This window comes from Lichenostomus cassidix, chromosome 4, assembly GCF_008360975.1.
Source record: "Lichenostomus cassidix isolate B80296 chromosome 4, HeHo_3.0, whole genome shotgun sequence".
In the NCBI taxonomy this organism is placed as follows: Eukaryota; Metazoa; Chordata; class Aves; order Passeriformes; family Meliphagidae; genus Lichenostomus; species Lichenostomus cassidix.
This window is the reverse complement of record NC_139484.1, coordinates 7,926,361-7,954,188: the sequence shown is the minus strand read 5'-3', so window position 1 is coordinate 7,954,188 and position 27,828 is coordinate 7,926,361. Positions and strand designations below refer to the sequence as shown.

General features: G+C 46.6%; 1 protein-coding gene across 6 annotated transcripts in view; it reads right to left on the bottom strand.

Annotated features, from left to right (window-relative positions):
* SHROOM3 (shroom family member 3) overlaps positions 1-27,828 on the bottom strand; it is a 114,074-nt gene that overhangs the window by 37,120 nt on the left and 49,126 nt on the right. Inside the window, exon 1 of one of the 6 annotated variants that reach the window (XM_085057763.1) lies at positions 3,321-3,397. The exons of the other annotated variants lie outside the window; for them this stretch is intronic. The gene's annotated coding sequence lies outside the window, so the exon portion shown is untranslated. Of the gene's footprint in view, positions 1-3,320; positions 3,398-27,828 lie in introns of those variants that run through there. 6 annotated transcript variants of the gene reach the window in all.

The following is a 27,828-nucleotide window of genomic DNA, read 5'->3' as shown; positions in this document are numbered from 1 at the left end:
CATGGAGCAAGGGGGCTCCCAGGCAAACAATGTCTGCACAGGAAGACAAACAAATCAAACCATGATTTCACAAGGCAAACTCCTTGGCTGCAAGAGTCACTTCAAATATCCCAGCCTCTCCTTCTCCTCGTGGATCATTCCTGCCCCTGGGGGGTGGTATATGCCATTTACTTCTCCCTAGCCTAGATGGGGAAACACAGAATTAAGACAAACACACTCCAGGCTTGTTATTTCCATCAGGGCTGCAGCTGAGTTTTTAGAGCTACGCCTTACTATAGCACATATTTGCTCCCATCTATGCCAGGGTAATTTAAGCTGCCATAGTATGATGAGGATGCACCCATGGTGCAGGGGGGCCCTGTCCCCATGATTACTGTACTGGCCACCAGTTATCATCACGTACTTTGCTTAAATTAGGCTGAAATGGAGTCTGTCTCCAGCCCGGAGCCCATTTGTAACTGCAAAGGAATCTGTGCCCTCCACAGCACACGAGACAGGATCAGGTCGCTGCTGGAGAGCACTTGGCCTGGCTATTTTTATTGTCTCCCCGAATACTTTTCTTCAACACTGTTTTAAGTTGCTGAAAGAATAGTAAAGATGAGATTTTTTTAAAAATAACAGACATGCTGATAATCCATAGGAACTGTGTCCTTTTAACTTTTGGATGTTTCTCAAATCTCTGCCCTTGTTGCCAGGATGCTGAAGGCATTTTGAAGGCACAACATGATGAAATCTAATCAGGGTGAAGTGGGCTGGTTTCATTTCCATCAGATTCCTCTTTCAAAGGCATAAATTTACCCTTCTGATCCCAACCTCTAGAAATGAGCCAATACAGCAGTTACTGATACATCAAAAACCCACCCAATCCCCTTCCCTCACGAACAACTGAAGACTGAAATTCCTCATGCTTCTTTAAACCCAAAGGACGCTGCCACTAATTCAAGCCCTGGTGCAACTAGAATGTAAAGGATTAGAGAAGTGGCTCTCATCTGAACACAGGCAAGCATGCAGCACATCACAGTCAGCCAAGCTTTTCATTCCAATTAAACTTGGGAACAACCTCCTAAATCATGGTTTCAAACACACAGGTTTTCTTTCCCAGTGAGTTGAGCACCTGATACTCTCTGAGTAGTGTGGCTACAGCCTGATCCTGCTGACCAGGAGCCATTCCCTACTCCCACATCCATTAAAGTCCATCAGCTTGCTAGCGCCAGCCACAGTCACTCCAGGCCTGAACAAATGTTAGCCAAGTGGGAATCACACAGGGCATTATAAAACACCCTGTTTGATGTCATATCCTCCTGATTTATTTACTTACACTGCTGCTGAGGTGAGGAAGCCCAGGGATGGGATGGACCAGGCCCCACCGTGCCAGCTGCTCTGTAAACACCAAGTGAAGGATGATTGCTCACCCAGAGGGCTGACCATTAAAGCAGGGTCCACCCTAACTAAACAAATGCAGGAAGGATGTTTTCCCCATCACTGCTGTTCCCTCAGCCTTCCCAAGACCATCTGCTCACCGATGCCAGCTGCATCCTCCTGCTAGAGCACAGTTTTTCTCCCATCACTGCCAAGAGCTAGGATATTCTATAGAGGGAGAAAGGCTCTACATCACCCTGCTTTTATACTCATAAACAATCTGTTCAGGTCTACTGAACACAGGGACATTTGTGGAGGCCCCTGGCTGCTGCAGGATCACAGCTTGCCTGTCTCCCAAAGGCAGGGCTCCCACGTGCCACGGCAGCAGCCCTCTCTGCAGAGCAATGCCAAGGAAGCTGGAGCTGGCCTTGTATGTTGTTACTGCCTTCTGAGCAATGTTTTATAGTTAAACTTCTGGCCTGCTGACCTCTGGAAGATAAGCCTCTGTGATTATTAAATGAACTTTCCCTTAAAATTTACAGTAATCCTGATTTTAGTCGAACTGAACTTCCCTCTTTGATTTAAGAACCAGAGGTGCCAAGCACCATTTAATATGGGCCAACAAGCTCTCAGTCCTCTAAATCTCCATATTATGGACTTGCAGAGCACCCCTCCCTCTCCCAGTTGGAGGGTGGCCTGGACTTCACCTCTCTTAGTCGAAGGAGTTTTAGGGCATTGATTTTTCCCTACTGTTGTTTCTGCTGGCGTTGAGGAAAATCTGGACAAGCACCTTGCAAGACGAGAGTCAGGCGTCCATGGCTGAGGAAACACTGTGGGCTGCTGAGCTTCACCCCACTGCTGACTGGGCTAAAGAGGGCTCAGGCTGGGATGAAAAATGCATGTGTTTCAATGGGTGCTGCTGGTGGCACCTAATGTCACCTGAATTTAAGGCTGGGGTTTTTTGGCAGAATAACGTACAGAGATAAGAGTTTAAAAAGCACGAGAGCAGGGAATGAGAAAAGCAGACCTTTGGACTTCATGGGCAGAAGAAGTAGGGGAGGAAGTTGGAGTGAAGGCAAATGAGGTCTGTGGGTCACATTCCTCCCAAATTTACAAAGAAAAATGCTGGCCGATAATGTTACATTTGAATATAATTCTGTTCTTAGCCATTTTAAGGAGTCTGTGGGTCAGTCCAACCAGGTGATAAAACTTCTCAGCTTCTGTCCCAGTATCTCGTTGCAAGGCACCTGCCAGCAGAACTCCTTGCAGGAACACTACACTATTTACTAAAACATGTAACACAGTGAGGGCGCACACGAAACCTCCCGCTGCTCTGATGCCCGGCAATTGCCTCTAGAGAAAGAGCAGTAAAGGGACCCTCAAGCCCCTCAGCTCCTGCCCAGCTGCAGCTCGGACAGCGGTATAATGCAGTCCCGGACGTGTCCGTGCAATCACAGCACAACGACGGCGTTTAAATCCCACCTGGAGAACCCCTCCGAGTGACGAGTTTCACACACGGACAGGGGGACGTGCGGCACGGCGGGGTCTGATCCTACACCACTTCCCTCCCCGACTGCCTCTTCCCAGCATCCAGAGGCTCCGAAAACACCAAACAAGAAAACAGAAACTGGAAGGGGAAAGGGCGGGCGCCCTTCTCCGGGAGACTCTGCCGGTGCCGGCCGGGCTGCGGGGCCGCCGCCTTTTGTTAGCCCGCCCTGCCCGGCTCTTGGAGAAGGAGCACGCCTGCCTCGCACCCCGGGCAGTCCCCGCACGCCGGGTCTCGTCCACCCCGCCGCCTTCAGCACCGCACTCCCTGCGCATCCCCGCTCTCCGCGCATCCCTCGCTCCCCGCACATCCCCGTTCCCCGCGCATTCCCGCCTCCGGCGCATCTCTCCGTTCCCCGCGCATTCCCGGCTCCCCAAGCGCCGCAGCACGGTCCTCCCGCAGCGGCCGCACTCACCGTGCCCCGGGGCGCCGACAGCTCCGCGCTCACAGCCGCGTCGGGCGAGAGCGCCGGAGCCCGGCGGCGCCTCCGGCCGCCCCCGGCAGGTGCTGCGGCGGGCAGCCCGCCCCCAGCACCGCCCCGCACCGGGGGAGCCCCCCCGGCACGGCGGGTGCAGCCCGGAGCGCCCTGCAAGCTCCCCCATCCCGCCACAGCCCGGCCACCGCATCTCCATCCCCGCACCGCCAGCGTGAACTCAGCCTGAGCTCCCTGCCGGGCGCAGACCTCAGAGAACTGGGCTCCCTCCGAAGCCCTGCCGTTCTTCCCCTGGCCCTGTAAAAGTCCAGTCGCACCTTCTCATAAATCAGAGGCCCTTGCGGGTGCTTCCGGCTGCCTCCTGATCCCGCTGAGGTAGGTCCTGCCTCGGGAGCGAGTGCCATGGGCCACAGCAAAGCCATGTTACTGCTGGGGTGACTTAGAACAGAGTCTGTTGTCACCTGCTATGTCCGTTTCATAGAGGACATTTAACCAGCAAAAGAGATACATTAAATTAACTTAAAAGCCACATGAAGCTGAACTGTTGTATCTCACAGAAGAAGATGAAGGCAGAGACAAGATACATAAATCCTTTTCCATTTCTTGCATTGCTGTGAATAACTAAAGAAAACCCTTCAAGCTGCACAATGATTTGTGTTACACACAGGGAAAGGAGTTCAAGTTTCAAGTAAGAATTCGTACTTCTAATGCCCTGCTTTTGGCTGGCATGAAACAAGCATGGTGCTATTACAGAGCTGAGCTGGTTTGTGCCTAGGAATTAACGTGGTCAGGCTTGGTGGCATGGAAGTCTTCCTGGCTGAAGACTGCAGGATTTCATTTTCTCCATCCCAGTGGTAACAGATTTTGAATGTGAAATGAAATCAGTTTCTGCTTTCTGACCCTGTCACTTGCCATCCACCTTCCTGCCCTTTTGATGCCAAATATCTGCCTCTCCCTTTCTGCTCTGTACCCTCCTTTAAGACTCCTGGTTTTTTATCCAGTAGCTGTTTCCTCTCAAGAGATGACTCCATGTTTGCCCATTTTTAGATTTGCATTGGACATGATTACAACACCTGCTCCTTTAACAACCCCGGAACTCAAACTCCTCTGCAAGCTGCTGGGAGCACCAGAGAGCAGTGCAGAAAGAAGACAGCAAGTGGGGGGATGTGAAGGCAGGACCGTACCTTTTGAGCCCAAAGAGGTAATTGAAGGAGATGCTGGAAAAGTTGCTCTTCACAATGTGAGTATCTGGTCCCAATGGATCTTTCATCCAGGAATATACAAACATCATCCAAAAATATTCCTATTTTATATAGAATGAGACTGATATTCTATAGGGTGAGGAAAAGGGATGGGAGATCTTATTCTGAGCAGGAAAGAATCCCACTCACAGTTTGCTCTTCACAAGAGGCACTGGCCTTCCTGAAGCCATTTGTTCACCCACTGTTAAGCTATCACAGCATGTTACATAGATAATTTTATTTCTGTTTATAAGTAACTTATTCTGGCTTAGTTTAAAACGGTTCCTGTCGGTCTCATTTGAACCAAAATATTGAATGGGTGCATCTGTATCAGGTGAAATTATGCTCAGCCGATGCTGCTTTTCATGCTGAGGTCTCTCTCCCCATCTGCAAACTCATAATCAGCAGCTTGAAATGTTTAATACTTCACCAGCTGCAGAAATCATAGTGATAAATCAGTATGGGAGATGCAGGAAAATGCCTGAGGTGAGCTTATAAAGGCAGTGAGCGTTACATCGGAGTCCTAATTATGAAACCCATCATGAGGTGGCACCTCTCTCAGCAGATTAAGTGCCATTTTCCATATTTTTTTCACTTGTGTTTCCTAGGGAGAATATTTTTCCTGTATAAAACCTGGGGTGCTGTCACACACCTGGTTTGCAATGGCTTTGAGCTCTCACAGCCAGAATTCCACCAGGGGGGACAACACACTTCTCCTGTGCACGTGCCTGAGGGGATGCGTCATCAGGATGGGTTAATAATTTCAACAGCTCTAGATCACTGTCTTATGACACACAAAAGGGCAGGTTCTGGAAGCAGGATTAAACAGCCTGGTAATGAAGATGACTGAGGTGGTGCCTGCCTTCCTGTCCCCTTTCATGGCAAAAGGCCCTTTCCGATTCAACCCGAGCACACCCATCACCCAACTCAAGAGCTGATATCTGCAGCCACCAGCCAGGGTGACCCTGCTGCCAGCAGAGCTCCTGTGTGCAGGTGTCACCCATAAGAGGCAGGGCTTTTGCTATCACCTCTTCCAATGGCATGATTTCTCCCCTCTTATGACTGGTAAGCTATGTGGAACACTGTATATTCCCACACCGGCACATGCAGTGTATGTCACCTGCTCAGGATCATTCCATTAGGAGCCAGATGGACCCACGATAATTTGCTCCGTGAAATGATTCCAGATGGTGTTATTGATATTTTAAACACTTTAAGTGTACTTTGCATCTTGACCAGCCATTTGGCAAGATACCGAGTGGCAAACAGGGCCACAGACATTGCCAGGCAATGAAACAAAGTCCGGTTTTGGGCTGTGATCATAAAAACTCATGAACATTTGTCCTTCTGTGATAAAAACAACAACAAAAACCTTAACCACCTGCAGCACAAACCTGAGGCTCCCCATAACCTTGGACTATTTACTGAAGCATGACAGCACTTATGATGGCACAGGGACTCGCCCTGAGGCGGATGACAGGCAGCTAATCCAAGCAGGATTCACTGTGAGGGATCACAACAAGCACATACTGCTGACAAAACAAAACCTTCCCCACAACTTCTATCCATGCTGCCCTGGAGCAGCGAGCACAGCTTCCCTTCTAGACTGATCCAGCATGGGTCTAAATGCCCACACTACGGAGCTGAGGTGCTGCAGGAAGCTCTGGCTGATGGCAGCCACATCTTGGAGGTGTTCAGTGTCCACAGTTCACCTCATGCCAGTGTCCTGGCTGGAATGCCTCACTGGCCCTACAGAGCTAAACCCATCCCAGTCACACCTTGGCCTTTGTGCAATTCCCTCCTGATCCTGCTTCAATGGAAAAGAGTTTGTTCCCCATTCAGTTGGAGCAGCCCTGGATGGTGTGTCCTATATGTCACAGCACAGCTCAGCTCCCACTGAACTTTTCATTTCCCACTTCCCACTGAACCTCCAGAACTTTTTCCAGCAGGACCAGCCTACATGCCCTTCAGTGCTTGTTCTGGAAAGAAAAGCGCCTTCCATACAAATAAAGGAAAGAATGTCTGGAACAAAGCAGGATTTCTCCACCAGGTGACTCTTGTGACACCAGTATCAAATATTATATCCTGTGAGGAGTTAGAAATAGGGGGAGGACTCAGAGGGCTGTTTGTAATATTTTTTCCTGGATTTTGGTTTCTTACTTGGTGTTTGCTTCCGATGGCAGTTTAATCCTATTTAAGCACAAGAGCAGAGGTCATATAATCTCCCTCAACAATCATGGGTTTTGTAAGTTTTCCTCTGTCCTGCTGGTGTTCTTACTGCTTTGAAAATGTCTGTCCGTTGACTTACGGAAAACATGAAAAAATCAGAGCTGGACCCTGCAGTGCCCAGATGGATTCTCAACCTGCATCTCCCAACTGCAGCAAGTTGCATTGGAAGCTGAGTGAACTACGGCAGAGACAGATACGAGTTGGTGTCTGGCAGGGAAGCCCGTGCCCATCTCTCTGCCCTTCCCCACCTGGATCAAAAGCAAGCAGGTAGTTTCACTTCTGCTCCCATGCCACAGTGAACAGGCAGTGTACACACTGCTGCCATCAGCTCCAGAGCCTGCCAGCTGGTCTGGAGCAGAGGCAGAGAGCCCAAAAATCCCTGTGTACACAGCACCGTGATGGGCATTGCCTTTGGGAGTAGATGAAGACACCCTCAGACTATGTACATCCACATCCCATCCCTTCCCAGAGACAACAGGAATATCTCTATTGTGGGGAACCAAAGGACTCAGGTTTTCATCCAGGAGTCTTCTCTTTTGCTTTTTTCTAGTCACCATGAAAAAGCCTCCAGTGCTCCTGCTCTCCACCTGCCTGGCTCCCTGGCACCTGGATGCCAGGGACTGCCATGCCCAATGAACAGCATGCTCCCAGGGGCACAGGATAACCAAGGAAGCTTCCCTCTTGCTGTTTAAATAAAGCTATGAGGTGGGGGAGCACTGCATGCCCACAGTGATAGCACTGGAAGAGTGGTTCTGGATCCCTGTGCTGCCCCTCATCCCACACTTCCCCATTTCCTCAGCCTCTTGTTTCTGGCAACATGAAAGACACAGGGCTGGAATATGGCTGGTTCACAGAGACGGAAAAAAGCTCTTATTTGAAGAGTGAAAGCACAATGTCAAACAGCCCCAAAGGAACCTGTCCTGTGGCTGTACCTCATGCCCCTGACTCACTGGGCACTGCAGATGCCAGGCTGCAGCACAGTGGGGCCCATCCTGCATTTGCTCAGGCAGCTGGTGTGAAATGTGAGACCCTCCTCACGTTTGCTGGGGGAGGAAGGGAAGGCGTGGGATGGACAGAGGAAATTGGGTTTTGAGATAAGCCATGGGTTGCATTGAAGAAGGATGATTTCCTTTGAGGAGTGTTTGCAGCGCTGACCTATCCACAGACCATGAAGAGTGAGAGCATGGAGGGGCTGGAGCCAGGGCCATCAATCAGAGGGGAACACAACTCCCAGGGAGGCTCCAGTTTTCCAAAACGTGCCCAGTCACCTTTTGGAAAACCTGAACCATGAGTTGTTCAGAGCCAGGACTCTTTGAATCCAAGCCTGTAAAGCTGGGGGAAGTTTAGAGAAACTCCCTGTCTTGGCTCATCTCCAAGTCAAATTAACTCCTGGAAGGTGAGGAGGTGTTCAGATAAATATCAAATCGCTCTCTAATGGGTCAAGGCCATTTTTTCCAGTGAACAAAAGGGATTTTTATTGGATCTCTCTTACACTGCATATCTCAGACTGAACTTGAGATAGCTGTGAAAAAAATTAAGAAGTGAGGAAGTCCAAATCCTGCAGCAGTGAATAAAACCCATTATTAAATTTCCCCATGAAGACTTCACACAAATAAACCCAATGAAAAATCAGTTTAAGATTGAACTTGAGTCTGGATGCAAGAGGTTTCTACAGAAGTTCACTCTTATGAGGGAATTCTACGGGGAATTTGGAAAGAAATCATATATTCACATGTGCCAACTCAGGGAAGTTAATTCCTAATGTTTTTATTGAACTATCCTGTCCCCTGCACTGAAACTTTCTAGACTATGTCCCTGAGTTTTCCCTTGGTTTTTGGTACCGCAGTCACTGTGAGCACCACTCTCTCTGTGGAGATATCCCTTAGCGAGAAATAAATCATGATAATAGCACATAGCATAAAGAGGAAATAGTGGAAGGCTTTTAAACATTTCAAGGAGAGGAAAAGCACAGAAAATAGATGTGAATGCACTTTTCCTCCAGTATCCCAGAGAGGTGAGAGGAAGGCAGGGAGAACGGCAGTTTTCTCTTGCAGTGAAAAAATCCTCTTTCCTTCTGAGCTAGTGACAAAAAGATTTAGGGAAAAGAAGAGGAAAAAAGGACATTTGTACAGTGAATAAAAAGGGGAGAAGCCTTTGAAGACCTAATTAACAGACTCTGTCCCAAGTTACTTCAGTTCAGCTGCATCACAAAAGTCTGACAGAGATCCATGGGACCACAACAACCTGCCCAAGAGAATAAGACACTGTAAACAAAACCAGTCACTCCAAAAACCTACCCCCCTCCAAATGCAGAGGGCTGGGAAGGGGAGGAGGCTGCAACTGAGGGCCTGTTTTCCTGCTCACTAATAAATTTAGTTTACAGAACCTTTTGTGAGTCCTTCTTAAGGTTGTTTGTTGATTAAAGCGGCAAACAACAAACTTAGCCTTAATTTATGCTTCTTTTAACATTTCAAGCTTGGGGGGGGTGCTTTTTATAGGAGTTAATGAGGCAGAATAGGTTCTTTAAGGGGAAGATATTTTCTCACCAAATTAAAACCTGTATTGAAAATAAAATAATGAGATGAAGGTGGCTTTTCTTTCAGAAGTAAATAAATCTTGGAGTAGGAAACTTCTCACGCACTTGGAACTGTCCTTATCGGAGAGATCTGAGAACAGCAGGTTCACAAGATGTTCTCACTCTCCCTTTTTTAAAATTTATTTTGCCTTCCTCTTTTCATGTAAACAGCAATAAAGCATTATTTGCTCGAAATGTGCAAACAGCTCCAGCGTGTGAGAGCAAGGAAACACTGGGAGCCATTCTCCTTTGCCACAGCAGAGCCACGAAAGCCCACGGCAGGGACTTGGCCCCACTACAACCCAGGCAGAGCAGAGAAATGTGCCACATTGCACCACCTCAGACACCTATGCAAGTCTTAAAGTGGCTCCCAGCAGGATCCCAGGTCAGGCTGAATTTTCCAAATTAAAGCTTGCCTCAAATCTACTGCATTTTGGTAATCTGATGTAGTAGCACAAGGAAAATCAAGTACCAGAGTGGGCAGTGCTGCAAGCTACGGTGACACCAGTGATCAACAGCGGATGTCATTAACTGGGGACAAACAGGCTGAACAAGGTCCCTATGTGATAGGAGAGCATCAACCCTGGTTCCTCTCGGAAATGGGGAAGAAAGCCTCCCTTTCATGGCAGCTCCAAGCACACTCGAGCAGATAACCCTATTTGTCTTCACCGGAAAGGCTGACTGAACGCCAGCCTCGCAGGCACAAAACTGGTCGGTGCAGTCTCTGGACATGCAACTGCACTTTGGGGGGATTCTGGTTTTCAGTGAAATGTCAGTATTTTCTCAGCAAAGAAGTCCACCTTTTTGGCTTATGCCTTACCAAAAGGAATTCAGTTGTTTGTGGTGTTTTGCTGAATTATCCCTACTTTATGGGTAAGAACAGGGCTAAGCCTGCTCTGGAGTGCAAATACAGTATTTTCCCTTCCATCTTTGGGAATCTGCAGACAAGGCACCTGTGATCAGTCTATAGTTCCCCACAGGATGCTGGGAGCTTTTCAGGAAGGCTGTGTGTATCCTCCTGCTTCTGGCAGGCTGACCAGAGGTAGGTAAATCCAGTGCACCTGTGGGAAGCCATGGCAAAGCTGGTGCCTTATGCAATCGAGCAGCAGCTCACCTCAAATTTCAAAGCAGTTGTAAGACTCAGCACCGTCACAGGAGGGTATGAATGGGGCTGTTTTCATATCTCCCGTGCAAATGTCTGTTAGCACGGCAATGTTATCCGTTGTTATCCGCAAACAGCGGGATTTTATCCACCGACCTCCTTCTCTGATCATGGAAAATGTATACACAGGATAGTCAAAGGAACCTGAGCCGACAGCCAGCCACTCCCTGTGAAACCACATACTGCAGGAATGAGAAAAGGAGCTCAACAGGCACCAAGAAGTCAACACTCAGGGAAATTCCAGCATTTGGTAACGGCTTGGGAAGATCAGTTCCTGCAGCCCCAAATGCTGTGTGGAGCTGACCTGCACACCAGCTGTGAAAGAACGAGAGAAATCAGCCAGAGAATGACTAAGAGAGATGAAAAAAAGAAATTATGTGCTCTTCTCTCAGTCCATGGAAGCACAGCAACTGGCATTAGCTGCAAACATGCAGCCATGGAGAGGCACGGAAGCACTTCATAGGGAGAAGGGAAAGCAAAGAATGCATCAACAAATCTCCACAGAGAAGTCCCCAAAGGCAGACAGGGAGAATATAGGGTCTCCAAAAGGAACAGAGTGGCTGGATTGAGCTGAGTAAGGTGCCAGTGTCTGAAATATCCAGAAAAAACATTTGCAAGCTATGAGCCATTCAAAGCAGTGGGATAGTAAGATAAAGCAGAGAGACTCTAAGGGCTAAAATCACATGAACTGGAAAAAAGCATTTCCAGCATGGTGCAGTCTGGAGGGATAGGAGGCAAGGCTTCTTCGTGAACTTCCCCCCTGCTCTGTTGTGCACATATTCACAAAGGGAATTCTGAAATTCCCCAGTACACTGAGCATCAGCTGGGAAAGTTTCCTAGGCTCTCCAGTGGAAATGAAAAACTAAGTAAAGGGGAAATCCCTCTTAGGAGCTGTGGACATGATGCCTGATCCACAGCTGCTGAATGGGATGGAAAACCTTATGCTGAGCACCTGTAGCCCCCCTCAGTTATGATTGCTCTGCACAGCACTTACAATTTCATTTCTAATTAAGAGCCATGAACCAGACTCCGAATCAGATGGTGTCAATCAGCATAACTCCCTTTTACTCTGGTGGTGCTGAAAGAGGAAATCCCTGTGCTGCCCTTGCAAGTCCCAGTGTCCCACTCACAAGGAAGAGCTGGACTTGGCTGCAGACACAACCCTCAAGAGCTGCGCTGGGCTGTGGGGCAACAAAAATGGACCAATGGGCTCAGAGTTCAATCCTCCTTCTCACAGGGACTCCCTGTCAGGTCAAGGCATTCGACCTTGGAGTGGAATTGTAACAACAGCTGGTCAAAAATTTACTGCAAACACTAGTTCTGTTCAATGAAATACCTCCAGGAAACACCTACTGATTCACTCACATGGTTAAAAGTAAGTTGAACTGTTTTCAAGTTTTTTGGAATTAAAAGAGAATCCTCCAGATCAGCCTCTCACATGAATAATTTAGTTTGTTTTGTTTCTATTGGTTTTTTATCACTGAATCCTCTATTTCAGCCTTTCAGTCTTTCATTCACTGGATTTTTTTACAACTTTCTGGCTGTCAGTCCCTCCCTCACAACCTCTACTAATTTTCTTCTTTTCCTCTTCAAGAAAGGAAACAATTTTAAAATAAAACAGACTTTTATTGTAGGAGTTTAAATTTTAGATATTATCCTGAGTGAATAAGCTGAAGCAAATTTGCTCTAACTTTTTTCTACCTGGGTTGGTTCTGCAGTGCTGACAATTATTGAGAGAATTCAGCATTTAACAATCTCTGATACACTCTGGTCCAGCCCTCCACTTCGAGTAAATATATGGCGTGTGTACAGTACTTTGGATTCACTTAATAAGCCAATGGATGTCACTGTTGCTCTACACAAGCCAAAATGGGAAAGCAGAGAAAGATAATTAAACCATAATAAGGTTACAGGAAAGGGTTTTCCAACCTGGTGTGTGCTGGTTTCATTGGGCAATTCCTTCAGGGGCTTCCTAAGTGCATGTCCAAGGTATCCCACTGTAATTACAGAGATAAGGTCAGGCTAACACCTGGGTGTAAAACAGGAGGGCTTTGGGAAGATTCCTAAAATGGAACTTCATGGTTCCTGCCATTTAACCCCTTCATTTACAGCCTCCCCTGAACCTCAGCAGCAAGAAGAGTTTGCTGATGAGTTTCCTGGGAAGGACCCATCCTTGTGCAGCAGGAAGCTCCAGGGTGGGACAAAGTAGGTCACCAAGAGGCTCTTTCAGCCATGGCCAGAGCTGCAGCTGCTGCATTTCTAGGTCAATGCTCACTCCTGCTCTAATGGGTTGATAAAGGTATAAGAAACAAGTGGAGTTTTTGTTTGCATTCCTGTCTGCCAGGCAGCAGCTCAGCATCTCATGAGAGGTGCTGTCACTTGAGAATCACTGTGGCAATGAGGAGTAGTTTACACTGAATTAGTGACACAGCTCAGGGAAACCAGAAGAGAAAGGCAGACTCACCAGAGCACAGAAAATACTGCCCAAAAGTAGAGATAAAAGTTTTGAATGCTGTGAGGGAAAATGGAGAAAAATGCTTGAAAAGGTATGAGGAGTGTGAAGCTTCTGATCCTGGTCTAGTTCTCTCAAAACGTGGGAACTGCCCCTCACACACACAGACTCTGCCCCTGTGACAAAGCTCAAGGCAACTGGAATTTGTTTCCTGAAAGGAAGAGCATTATTTGATCAATCGGGAAAGAGAAGTTCCTGAGGCTGGCCCAGATTTAATATACTTGGATCTAAAATACACTTGGGATCCCTTAAAGTGTTAGTAAGAGTAATTCCATTTCTTGCACATGCTGTTTAACAAGTAGACTATGCAAAACAATGAAACCAAAAAATGAACCTCAAACGCCCATCATTTAGCACTGGGAGCTGCACAGAACCACTAGACCACACGGCTCCTGCCAAGTGAGGAACTCTGTCTGAGACATTGTCAAGATGCTGATAAATAAATTCATTTGATATCCTATGAGATCCCTTAGGAAAATCTCCATGCGCTGTCTCAGAAGATGCTGAGCTCATTGAAGTCTCTCCCAAGAACCAGAGGCCTGTGAGTTGCCTAATTGTAGCACCCAGGAAGAAGCCTGTGGTGAAGCCCACGTGAGGCATGTCTGTAGCTCCTGTTTGTGCCTGCTCCAAGGACAAGGGGCTGTCCCACACAACCATGACTCTGTCTGCTCTGCCCTGTCATTAGTCCTCAAACAGACATCTCATCAACGCCTTCCTGCAAACCCAGCTGCACCTACCATACGTGCAAAGGCACACTAAAATGAACCTTATTTTTTCAACTTTCAAAACCTGCAGACTAAATATTTAAGTGCCTGAATTCCCTTTTACACTTTGATAAAGTTTTGTTTCCCCTGTAGGAAGCAAGTCACTACCTGCAAGTCAACTGGTCTCAAAAACCTTCCTCCTGCTTACATGGCAGCAGTTCCATCCACTTTTTCCAGAAGTTTTGCAGTGGTACTTTCAGAGCCTGCCATTTCCCATCTGGTATCCAGCCTCATGGTCTGACAGCTGTGGCAAAGGGAAAAGCTCAGGGAGCCACTCCACAGCATAACTCTGATGCTGTGATGTTACTCACCCTGTGCTGACGTCAATTAAACACTTGTTAGCTTCCATCACTAAAACAAATTCTTGTTTATTTACATTGGAAGAGGCCAAGTCAAGGAATTTCACTTAACACTTATCGGGTAAATAGCAAAAGAGAAACACTTGACTCTCTAAGTGACACAGAATGACATAACCTAGAGTTGGGCAAAACAGGTAAAAACTAAAATCTTAGACATCTAAATTAAAATGCCTTGATATAAGTATGTCTAAGCTACAGCTCATGGTAATTTCCTTGAGATTGTCATGGATAGTAAGTACTTCTGAAAAGCCTAGCCAGGTATATCTTAATTCCCTAACGTTTGGACTGCACAGAAAGTAATCACTTGAACAGTGATGTTTTCAGGAATTGCACAGTAATTCAAGACTACGTGACAACAGAGCTCTGAAAGAGGCATCATTTAATGGCTGAAAACAAGCCTGTGCCCTCAATCTGCTCTAAAGGAGAGAGTCCACCCTGCCAAAACTCCAGAGCAATTTGCACTAAGTATGGTGCCACTGGCAGGCACAGTGCCCTGGCAGAATAGGAAGGTGTCCTGTAATTTTATAATGCCAAGATTAAATTACAAGATACTCGGTTGCTATAAAACAAGGCTGCTCCTCACCTGGTATCATTAGGCCCTAACTCCTGTTGGGTGAAAATCCTCAGTGCCACCATGGCTGTTTCTGAGCCCATGCAAAGGCAAAGAAGTTGTTTTCTAGAATTGGATCAAAAGGATTGAAAACTCAATGTTGGGTCTGGAAAACAGATCCCTCTGCAGTCTCTAGTACTTCAGCTAACTCCTGAATCTCACCCCTAGCCCCTGGAAAAACACACCTTCAGAAAAGGAGCAAATATGCACTTCACAGGGATGGTGACCAAGCATGCAAACTGAGTGAAGGCAGGACATGTCTGAATGACACCGTGCCACCTGTGATTAAGCTTCCAGGTGATACAATGTTGTTCTAATCAGCTTGTCATCATCTAAAGACCAGAAACACAGATCCTCACAATATGGAGCCAATACAGAGCACAACACAAAGCAGCCAGCAGAGCAGCCCACTGACAGCAGCATGCCCAGGCTGGGGCAGGCTGGCACTGCCTCACAGCTAAATGCCATCTCATGTGCCCAGCTGGTTGTGTCAGCACAAGAGATCCAGCTGTGTTCCCCACACAGGCTCCTGCCTAAATGAACAAGCAAATGATCCCAGACAGAACGCGAGGTGACAGCAAAGTGCAGCTATCCAGCTCACCGAGTCTCCGAGTGTCCCATCCCTCACCAAACCAGGCAGACAAAACAAGCAGCAGTGAATTGCTTTCAGCTGTCACCAAGGGCAGCTGAAGTTTTCTGGACAGGTGAGGAAGCAAAAGGCCCAGGTGCCCAGGTGGGGTGTGCAAAGCCACTCCGATGTCCCTGATCCCGCGGAGCTGGGTACGCACCGTTGGGATGTGCTCCAGAGGGCCAGGATCTTCTTGAGGGTGTGCAGGTGGGCCTGCATGGGGAGTGCTGTCGGGAGCTTTCACTCCCAGCTTCCACCAGCAACGCTGCAGCTTGTGCTGGGCAGGTGAGGCAGTGCATGGGGAGCCAGGCCAGGGGCAGGAAGGGGAAGGAGCCAGCCCCACTCACCCTTTTAACAGGCAGGCAGGAATAATGACAGAGCTGTGCTCGCCAGCAGCCAACCAGCCATGGCTTTGGAGTAATTGCCCTTGCTGCAGGCATTGAGCTGATGAGACAAGAGCACAGCAGAGCCAGGTGACTAAGCCAGGGCAGGAACAGCAGAAGTGATACAAGAGCGAGAAGGTGCCTGGTTGTTACCCCCTAGAAATGCACTGCCATGGCTCTGGAGCTAAAGTAGGACCCCATGTGCTAGTGATCCTGAGCTGTCCAAGCTCAAACAAACTAGTGCTGCCTCAAAGGGTTGCACAAAGGAGTGATGGATTAGCCCAACCTCAACCAATACTTTTTCCAGAGCCTGAAATGTTCTTAGAACAGTAAAAGCTCTTATTCCAGTGTCACAGTGGAGTCACAGCTCCCTGGGAAATTATAATAATAAGAAGCTGAGGCAATGCCAGTGGTTCTCCCTTCATTCCTGGTTTCAATCACTTCCCTGTGTGATTTCCAACACCCATGAAGGGAGCTCGGAAACAAATTTTACTGCCAGTTTCACAACCACACCTAGGGGTGCTCTCAGCCCAGCCCTTATGTCAGGACCATGGTTGGGTAACAGCCTGATCTCTCCTGGCTCAGACACTGCCTCTTCAAACACTGCCTTTCCTCCTCCAGCAATGAGAACCAGTTCTGGGAAAGTCCTGTGCTTCCCAGTATGGAATGATACTGCAGGGCTGACTGGGGAAAAGCTGGTGTCACACGCGTCCCTCTCCTTCTCCTCTGCTGCTGCTTCTCCTCTGCCCCAGGGTGAAATGGATGAAAAAGGAGCAGTAAGGATGAAATTAATAAGGAAATCCCAAAAGAAATGAGAGAAACCGCAAAGAAACCCAGAGAAAGACAGACAAGGGAATCCTTAGAGAAAAGGTCACCTAACAGATCACACAGGATAACCTTTCTATGCATATTTGGTGCCATCCTATCAAATTAACTACTAATTGTCTCACAGAGGGTACTATAAAACATTGATTAAAAGGATTCCATACATTATTATATTCTGAAAGATAATGCCTCTGTTAAGCATATCATGTACTCACACACATTAAGTTAAATAAGGGTATTTTTGTCCCACTCCCTGTTTCTGATCATGAAGGAAGCAGGAATTACTTGATCTGTCATATAGATTGAAGCTGAAGCACTGTTAAATTTATAGAGGAAGATCTTCAAAAAGCAGGTGCTTAAATTCACCACCTGAGTTTGCAAAGCACAGAGCCGTTTGCAGTCCCCACTGACTTCAAAGAGTCCATCTCAACCATTCACACAGTTTTGTAAAGGAGGAAGTAAAGATAAGGATACCTTTTGATGGAAAGCTTGTGAGTCAAAGTTGGGATGGGAAACAGGGTTAAGCAAAATGAAGGCACACCACAGGCTCAGCTCCACTGCCCTGGTACAGTGTGTACTTGCTAAATTTATGGTTATTTTTCCGTCCCCATGCAAGGAGGCTGTGTCTCCTTGCTGTATCAGTAACAGGAGATCAGACTACCTCCAGCTTCATTAACCATGTGCCAAAACCCAACAAGTTTTCTTTTAAGAGCACACATGCTTTTGATCTTCACCCTGCTCCTTCCGGGATCACTCTGGATGTTGAACTCCTCTGCATGTCCCAGAGAACATGTCACCATAAAACAGGAGGACCAGAAACAAGGAAAGTACGAATAATCCCACTCCCAAACCAATATATCCACTCTGCATCTCTAATTACAGCCAGCCAGGGCAGATTTATAAGCTTTGTGCTGGAGACAGGGATGTTTTTAATTACACGTGGTCTCTAGACTGCCAGGTGGCCAACTGCTCTCTCAAATTAGCCTGGTATGGTTTTTCCCTCCTCCCCGGATACATCTCCGAAGCTGCTAATGCTGAAAGCAGCTACAGACTGGATTAAAAATCGCTGTGGATGCCAACCATGACCTTGCTAATACTTCACAAGATGCTTTGCTGGATGGGCTCTCCATATTGCTAAGGAAAAATTAACATACTTATAATACAACTTCTCACTAAGTCAACCTACATGCAAAGTAGTTTACTCAGATGAAGAACCGTATTTTCCCTTCCTTTCATGTTCTGAAAGGGCACAAAAGCTGTGGCCCATCTAACATTCCACCTCCTTCCTCCAGCAGCACAGTAAAATTCCCATTCTTTGCAGGTAAAATGATTCCTAAAAGAGGGCATGAAAGCAACTTGCCATTCATCACTTCCAAGGCACAACACAAGGAAGCACTTGTGCTTGGGTTAGCCTGAAGTGCATTACCAGGGGCCTTGCTTAAAGCAGGCCCAGGATTCCTTATGCAAGTATTCATACATAACTGGTGTTGAATAAAAACCCCGTCTGTTAATTTGGCATAATATTAGCTATGATCTTCCTGTTTCCTCACGGCAGAGATGCTGCAGAACAACCTTCAGCCATACTGGCGGGAGCTGCCAATGTGCTAGGAAGGTTCAGGAAAAGCCAAGTCAGTGTGTGTGATGGGGGTCTGGCTGCTAAATGATCCTATTGCAACGCTTTCATGTTTCTAAGAGTAAATGAAGTTTCAAGCTAAAAAGCAAATGCTTTGTTTTGAGCAGAAAATGATGATTATTTTCATGAGGAAAGCCAGTGCCACCCAATGTCTGCCATGGATCTGGGAATTGACACCACACCATCCAGGGCAGATTGCTCAGTTACCAGGTTTGGTCTGGCAACACCCCTGAGGATGGAAACGGTGTTGCGCTTTTTTATTAAAGCTTGGACACGTGACTGAATATTTCCAAAGATCAAATCTGAAGCTTTATAATTTCTGCCAGAAGTGATGCTGCTCTTGTGCGCTGGGCTGGGGGCAGAGATGCAGCATGTCATCACCATGAGAAATGTAGCAAAAAGTAGATAAACTGACTGAGAGTGTTTGGAGTGGCCTGGATCTCTCTTTGCAAAAGCCAGACACTCAAGGTTTTATTACTCACTGCATCTACTATATCAAGGGAAACACAATCATTTCCCATGCACTCAAGAGTAAATGAGAACAGAATCAGACTCCACAGTAATTGAGAACTGGTAGTGAACTTGCTTTGTAAGTCCCTCTAAGCCTCAAGCCACCCATCATGCAGACGGTATTAATTTTAAGGGGATAAATAATGCAGAGCAAAGAAAAAAACTCCCATGCAGTCAACCCACAACATTCCAGAGCTATTTACTCTGTGGGTTTTTTGGTCATTTTATAGGTTTTTTTAACAGTTTTAAACACTGTCCTCTTGATTCATTAGTTTGGTCTCCAGCGAATAACAGGAGGTTTTTACAAGACCAGCAAACACTCTGCTATTATATTATTTTAACCCCAGCTGTAGAAGTGGTGATCAGTGACAGTTTGATAGCTGCTGTATATACAGAGCTGGGGCTTGGACTTTTTTTCCTTTCCCCTTTTATTTCTCCTTTTGGTGAGAGCTGGGGGCAAGCCATGGCAGACAATCTTGTAACGTGCCGATTTGTTCTGCTCGGCGTCTCTCACCCTCAGCTTGTCACATGTACTTTTCAGCATGCACTAAAAAACTAATCAAAACAATCCTGCAGCGTGAAAGGTGCAGGCAGCGACTTTCTGACACTTGTCAGGAATTGCCATCACTGGGAATTCCCATGCCCCACCACCCACCCTGAGTAACCTTCATAACAAAACAAGGCTCAATGCCTTCAGAAATGATTCAGGTCAGAGCAAATGTTGCTCATGTTTTATCACCAGGGAAACTCAGAAACTTTCCAAGAATGAAGTTATGGGAGCGGGGCAGGCCAGGGAGCTCTGATGGACTGTCTCCTGTAGACAAGGAGGCCTCAGTGTCAAAGCAGCACATCCAAGGGCAGGGAGAGCAGGAAAGAAAGCGCCCTGAGAACCTGGAGGACACTGCTTACAAACAGGTGGCTGAATGCTAAAGAAAGACACGCAGACAGAACAAGCACCAAGACACAGGCATGAATGGAATATATTTTACAGCCTGGCATGAGGAATTTAAGGAATTAAGATGGTTCTTTTTTGTTTCCCAGCTTAGCAGAAATATCCAGGCTTTAATTACCATTCATCTTGCTGATGGAACATAAATCCCCAAGAATCCCCTTCTGGGGCACTCTGCAGTCTTTGACTTACCTGACACCCAGAAAGAATTTGATTTTGTGCCTGACATCGCTGTCAGCAAAGAAGAGAAGCCAGTATTAGAGGCTTTAACCTCCTTTGTTGATCTTGGCTTACACAGTGTGAGGACTTCAGGCAGACTGGCACTAAACAAAAAAGTCCAATGTGCTTTTGCCCTAAATCCCAGGGTGCTACTCTGTGACAGGACTGCTGGCAGTGACCCCTCTCCCTTCCTCCAGCACATGGCCTCTGGCCCCTCTATCCAAGGGCTTGATCCTGCAAGGCTGCACCCTATATCCCCATACCAGCACTGGGGTAATCCAGAGCATTTCAGTGCAACTAGTCACACTCTTAAAGCTGATCATGACCTTAAAAGCTTGACTGGATCAAACCAGAATATTTGGCACTGGGTAATTTGGGAACCACTTCTTTTGGTGAATCATATTCTATGAACCCTTTTGCTTGGGCAGCCCAGCAAACACCCCCAGTAAGAGATAAACGCAACAAAACCTTGAGGGGAGCAATTGCAAGACTTTGGGACTTTGGGATGGGTCAGAGCTAGACTGAAGTGTAAATCATGCATTTTTGGCTTGCCTTTGGCTATGGCAGTACTTGTGAGTAAAGGAAACATACCGACCTCCAGGCCTGGAGCAGCTCACTAAACTGCTGGGGACTCACCACAGAATGTTGCAGGTCTAAGCCCAAGGTGAGCATTGACATCTTCAAAACTCTGTAGCTCAGGTTTCAAGGAAAATCTCCCTCTAATTCACCTTTGTTTCTCTTAGAGCCCAAAAGGGTTTAAAGACAATGTCAGGTGAAAGATCTGCAGAGAGTCAAAGCCCTACTGACAGACTGACTTTAATCTCCAGTGGTGCAGGATGTGTTTGGGTCTTTGCTCTGGACCTCTGGCTATTCCAGGCACATCCCAGGTGCTGTATTCCACTCCATTTGCTCAGGCTGTTTCCTCCACTGGGATCACAGGAATGTGACTGAGAATAAATCTATCAGCTAGTGAGAAACCTTCCCTTTACATCTCTAAGGCCTGATGGAGTTTAAGCACAGGATTTAAAGCAGTTCGCTCTGTTGTTCCCATGCCCTCTGGCAATCCACATTGAACGCAGGAGCCAGGTTTTATAGCATAAACAAAGCAGGTTGCTAAACAATTGAGCTGACAAACTGGTTGGAAAGGTTGTGCTTCCAATCTGGCAGAGGCAAGCTGGTACCTTGACCTCAGGAACAAATCCTGCCCCTTCTTTTAGGGAACAGATGTCCCCACTGCCCTCTTGTCCTGTGCTTCTCTCAGGTGATAAAGGCAGTCATCAGTACAGTTAGAGATCAGGCCCTGCTGATCTCCAAGGAATCCTGCTTGGCCTAACCTTAAAAAAACACACAGGCTAGCAGTCAAGTCAAGGCTTTTTTTGTTGTTGTTTTTTTTTAATGCACGGGTCTAAGATGTGGGGGCCGTTCCCTCTTTCCAGTCTCTACCCCATTCCCCTCTCTCTAGAAGAAGGAACAAGCAAAATTTTGGGTATCTACCTAAAGGAGAAGAATCAGTGGCAGAGTTCAGGAACTGGGAAGAGCACCACAGCTGCACAACATCACAGGGAAAGCTTCCTAAAGGTAACCAATGAATACTTTTCCTAGAATCCTGTTGTAAACTTTACTCATTCCTGCGTTGTTGAAGCATCACCACTACCATCTCCCTCCAGCATGAACTGTGATTGCCCTGTTCACCAGCAAGCAATTCCAGCAGCTATTACACTGCACTCTTCATTTCCCTGGAGGGAAGCTAGAATAGCAGTGACACTGAAAAACAGAAATCTTCTCAACAAGCACATTTGATCCTTAGTGAATACAGCTTGGAATGCTAACCCCTAAAGAGCAAAGGTGGGTAAGGAACCTGAAATGTGACAGCGTGAACTCCAAGCTGGCATAAGATTTAAACCAGAGTAATTTTCATTAAAAAGATAAGATCCTTCAGAATTCTTAGGCAGCTTATGGTAACTAGGAACCCTTATTCATTCTTTTAAAAAGCCATTTGTTACAACCTCTCATTCACCCCCACACACAGAAGGGTGAGTCAGATTAAAGATGTCTGTCTCTTAAGATCCATGACAGAAAATATGTTAATGACTTTGAAATTAAAGCAAGATCGTCTTACATACACCTTAACTATGAAAAAATAACACTCAGTTCTTAGGCCTTTTCTTTAGGCAAAGGTGAAGCACAACTCCAGTGCCACCCTGGATGTGAGTACAGAGCTGGGAGTGAAATGGGATCCCCCATGTCTGGACTGCTGCAGAGGAAGGCTGCAAGGCTCAGTGGCCACCTCTGGCCAGCACAGAACTGGAGCTACTGGTGTTTGTCACCCACCAGCACACTTTGCAAAACATCAGTTTTCAGAACTGGTCTCACACCAAATGTCATTTATAAAATAAATGTTTTGGGGCCAAATAGCTCTATGCTGTAACTTCACAGGCAATACACTCTATCAGCAGTAAACAGTGACCTGCTGAATCAGCCCTGAAGGTTCCCGTAATGCCCTCCAGGCTGATGCCGACTGCCTGATGCCATATCTGAAGATTCCTGCTGCCTGAGGGCCTGGCTCAGCTTTTCCTCTGCTTTTAAGGCAGCAAGCACTGCTGGTTCCTAACCCACCTGTTTGTATGAGATACAACCACGTAGATAATGACAAGCAATAATTCTAAGCCAGAGTCCTGATTCCTGCATCCAGCACACCTCTCTGCAGAGCACTGTTCAGTTACTTGTAAAATGTTTGGTCCTAATTCCCTCACTCCTGCTCTGCAGGGCTAGATCTGATCCAAAGCACCCACTGGACAGGAACCAGCTCATGAAGTTGACCAAGCAGTTTGTAAAAAAAGGATTTACGACATTGCAAAGGAGTTGCTCCAGCTTGCCACCTGCTAAAACCGAAATTTGGGATTGGTCATTAACGCCGAGTACAGCAGACACTGCTGGACCAGTGTCCATTATCTGACTGCCCATTCCTCAGAGGCTCTGACAAAACTGGGACAAGGAACAAAGCACCTTTCACCCCAGAGCATGTTGTGGGTCACAAGGTCATAGGACACAGCTCAACATTTTGTCTGCTGCTAAAAGGTTCAGGGCCCTGGAAAATAGTGCTCTGCTCATCTCCCAGATCAGTGCTGGGAAGAACAAACATGAGTGTGGGCAGCACTTGGCAAGGCAGCTCAGGCCTGCAAGCTTTAGTCACACGAGCAATCCTAACTGTCTGATTAGTCCCATGGCAGCCATGAGGCAGAGGGTGTCCATGCAATCCTGCAGAAGAGGAGAAGAATCTTTAGCTATGCAAACTGTGCCGAGACATGCATGGTGGCATTTTATCAGCCACTTCTGTTGGGACTTTTCCGCATTTTCCAGTCTGTCCCTTTGCTTTTCCTTTCTTTTCCTCTAATATTTGATCTTGTCAATGATGCAAAAGCCCTTGGAAAGGTTTCCTGGTGGCCCACACACGTCACAGGCTGGATGTGCTGTGTAGCAATGTCATGATAGGCTCATTTAGGTTGCAAAAGACTTCCAAGATCATCACATCCCACCTTTGACTGATCACCCCTTGCCAACTAATCCACAGCACTGAGTGTCACATCCAGTTGCTTCTTGAACACTTCAGGATGGTGACTTCACCACTTCCCTGGGCAGCTTATTCCAAAGCTTTCAGTGAAGCAATTCTTCCTGATGCCCAGGCTCTGGCTGTTCAGTTCTGTTCAAGCTGCACCACCACCACTGGGTCAATCCAGCACTTCCTGCTGCCTTCCTGAACAGCACAGGGAGGAGAAGAGGCTCTTGTTTCTCTACTTCCATCAACAGACACGTCTGAGCTGCAACTTGCTTTGGGTGACTTGCTGGCCTTGTAAATCATGTAATGAACAAAATACTCCAAGAGACAAATGGACCTTTTGCAGAGAGAAACACAACTCCGCATTGTTCCTCACTGGTTTTGTCCCAGCACAGCTTCCTTTGGTTTACTCTGAAGCAATGCATGTGCCCACACCCACCCACACCCATTTCCACAACAGGAGCTGTAAAATAGCTTCCAGCCCCTTGGTTTATGATTTATCTACAACTGCAAAGAAAGATATAAAGGAAGGTACAAAGCTGAGTTTCTCTGAGTTCTTCTCTGCGGCAGAACTGCTTTATGGTACCTTCTTTATGGTTCTTTGTCATGTGTTCTTTATTCCTCGTGAACCCCATGAGAGCTGCACTCAGAAGCACTGCAAAATCCTCAGGGATAGCAAAATGCTGGAATTAAAAGTGATTTTCAGCAGAGATCCCAGGTTAAGTGGCAAAACTTTCAGCCAAGGGCCCACTGGGATGGCAGGGAGCATACCACTGTCCTATATATTCTTACACCCAGGGAGAGCTACAGGCCCCTGGGATCTCTATTATCCATACTTTCAGAGGCGCTGGAATTATGAGCCATTTTATAATGCTCATGGTGCCAGCCCCATCCCAAAGAGAGAACAACCACTCAGCCACTGAGGCAGAGGCAAAGCAGGAAGATGAAGGTCATACTCCGGGCCAGTGAGCAGAGCCCTGTCTTCCAAGCCCTGGGTGAGAGGGAGAATGATGAAGAATCAGTTCCTCTTTTTAGCTACCAAAGGCTCATTCTTGGGTGACTGCAGCTGAGGAAGGTAATATTTTCTTTTCTAAGAAGCAGTTCTCACCATCTACTTAGCAGGAAAATCTGGGCTGCGGTTACAACAACCAAAAGTACAAAGACATTCCTTTGAAAATTAGAGAGAAAGACCTTGTATTTTTCTTTTAATTGCCATTTCATACCTTCAGCGGTGCAGTGTATTTCACAGAGTGCTCTGCACATGGCAATTAAGCCTCACAACATCCCTCGCCTTAGGAAGGGCTGTCACACATACTGCCTAGACAGAAAAATGGAAATACACCAGTACACATCTTGCCTCTCATCCCTGTGAGTATGTGGCACAGGCAGAAATGAAACCCAGGCATTCCAGCCCTCTAATAGTTGCACACCTACTAATCAGGCTTTACACATGTAACTACAGGCTTTTATTTTAATGTTGTCTATGTGGAATGAAGTACACTGCTGATTTTTTAACAGCAGATATTAATTATCCTTTCCTTAATCTTCCAAGGGCATTAAACAGTGAGGAATAATACTAGCTGCCTTACCCCCAAATTTAAATGTTGAGTGCTGACAGTTTGTATTTTTCTTTGCCCCTAAACATTCCCCTGAAGGCTTGTTGTGTCTCTGCAGAGCATGAGGTACTCCCACCTACTGACACTGTACACAGGCCTTATTGAAGGGCTCCATTTCAGACACACTTAAATGCCCCTTGTCCTCCATGGTGCAGCTGGACTGCAAAGAGATGATAGCTTGGCTCTGGATAGAAAGCATCTGGATAGATGCTTTCCCTCAGCCACTCACTCAGGCTAGGCTTAACCTTCACACCCAGCCATAAAAGGCAGGACAGACCTTCTTAAAACAATCCAGGGAATTCTACCCTTTCTACATACACACAAACACCTCTCCTGCCTGATAAACTGGCACCTCACTTCAGCTTTTGCTTATGTCTAATAAATACCCAGGGCTGAAGTCACTGGGACTTGTTTCTAGAGGGGTAAGGTCACTCACTGCCTGGATTCCAGGCCTGGAGCAACACCCCTTGCTCATGTCTTTAATGACATCATGAAGCTTGCGCCTTTAAATGACTTCTTAACAGCAGCAGGAAAAAGAAATGCCTGGGAGGTTCCAAAAACTCATGTCTGAAGGTTTAATAGATTGATTTATGGGTCTGGGTCTCTCCCACAGCGGCTCTAAGTAAATGTTCAGTTAGGATTTTGTGAAGGGCTGGTGATCACTTCCTGCTTTGTCAGCTTTATTAAACGGAGCAGCCGCTGTTCCCCTTCCAGAAACAAGGCCTCTCTGATAAGAATAACTTGAAAAACAAGAGCAGTTCAAATTCCAATAGCACTAATTCATCATTAAGTCCAAACTCCTTTTTATGACATCATTTTAAAAAGCCAATGCCAGACAAGGAAGACAGAGCTAAAAAGCATGGAATAGAAGTGCTTGGATCCTGAATGAAACACAAAAAGTGCTGTATTCACACTTGGTGAGGGAAAAGATCACTTCCTACCTGGCAGTCTCCAGGAAGAACGAGGCAGGGGAATTTCTCACGTGATGAACATCAGGCCCTTCTGAGGATTTAACATATGAAGTGACAAAATACCTTGTGCTCTCTACAAGTTCGCAGCTCTATTACCACAGTGTGGGCACACGTGACCCATGAATAAAATTTTTCCTACTCTCAGCTGGACACAATATATGTGAGGCACATCCTGGGATGGACATTCATAGTAAACCAAAGAACAAGTGGGCCCAGAGCTTCACCCCATTAAAGGGAGAGCTGGGAAGTGTCACAACCCGTGGATTTTGCACAAGGTCTTCTCACAAAAGCTGTTTTTTAAAATATCACAGGGAGCCTCAAGCATCCTGGAATTTACCAGCATCATCCAAGAGGCACTTAGATGTGTAAATAAAGTAGCTGTGCACTTAGTCCTGGCTCCCAGCATGTAACCCTTGTGTAGGAACAAACGTTGTCAGCTCCGATAAGGACTGGTTACACAAAGCTGAGTGGCCCCACAGACGCATGCTATGAACCCAAGGAACTTCACATGGTTTAAGGGAACTACTCTGGTATATTAGTGTATAATCCAAGCCTAAAGCAATCCAAATCTACCATAATCCAAGGAGTTTTGGTTTGGATACACTGGATGCATGCATGGGTCTTTGGAGGACACCTCATGTTGACTTTTAAGAATTCCTGTTTGGAATGTGTCATGTTTAGTGCTCATCATGCTAAGATGACCAGGCCAACACGCTGCCTCTAACAACCAGATGTGAAATTAAGCAAGTGCTCCTTTATGAATGCCTGAAGAAGCTGCTTATCCCGACCAATTCAGGGAAACCACAGCTGAAATGATGCCAACAGAGCATTTGAAATACAAAAAGATAAATAACCTGAAGGACAAGTGACTACAGGTAGAAGCAGTGTGAAAAAGGCATGGGAAAATGTACAGAGAAAGCTGGCGAGCTGTTGCTAACCTTTCCAAAGAGAAATCACTCAAACTAAATTTATTAAAAATCCCACATCTTTTTGTCTGACGCCCAAATATCCAAGAAATGAAAATGACACTTGGGCTTTCCTGGCTGCACCTGAAAGGCCCCATCACATTCTCTCCTCAAGGTGCTCCAGGGGAATTGGAAAAGCAGAAAAGAAATAGCAACATGAAATCAAAAGCTGAGAATTATTCACACACTAAATCCTCTCCCTTCAGTTGTCACTCCCAACCTCCTGCTCCAGAAAAGCAGAGTCAAAAACTGCCCTGGAAACAAACCCCTCCTTTTGTTCTCTAAAGACTAGAAGTCTTTTTATATTTAAATGAAAATCTGTCAAACTAATTATGTGAATATGTAATGGTCTCATTTTGTACTCATTAGAGAACATGGTAATGGCCATAAATTCCTCTGACGGAGTGTGTATGTGTGAACATGAATGTCTGGTAACGTCTCATAACCTTCAGGCTGGACCACGGCTTTTGTCTCCGGGTTAGACCTCGTGAGACAAACAAAAGCCCCAGTATTGCTTAAATTAGATGCAAAGTGCTGTGTTACAGCAATATGATAAGCATGATTCTTGTGCACACAAACAGCCCAGGGGAGCGCAGGGACGGTTCCCACCGTGACAGAGACGTGGCCCCGTGTCGGTCAGTGACGCCGGGCATTGTCCCTGCCCATGTACAATTTTCTGCTTCAGGATAAATAGGCAGTACAGCTGTTGCCGTGGATTGCCCTGAGTCTCCTGTCAGGAGAACGTCAATGGGATGTGGCATTCCTGGCATTTTTTTGTGCTTT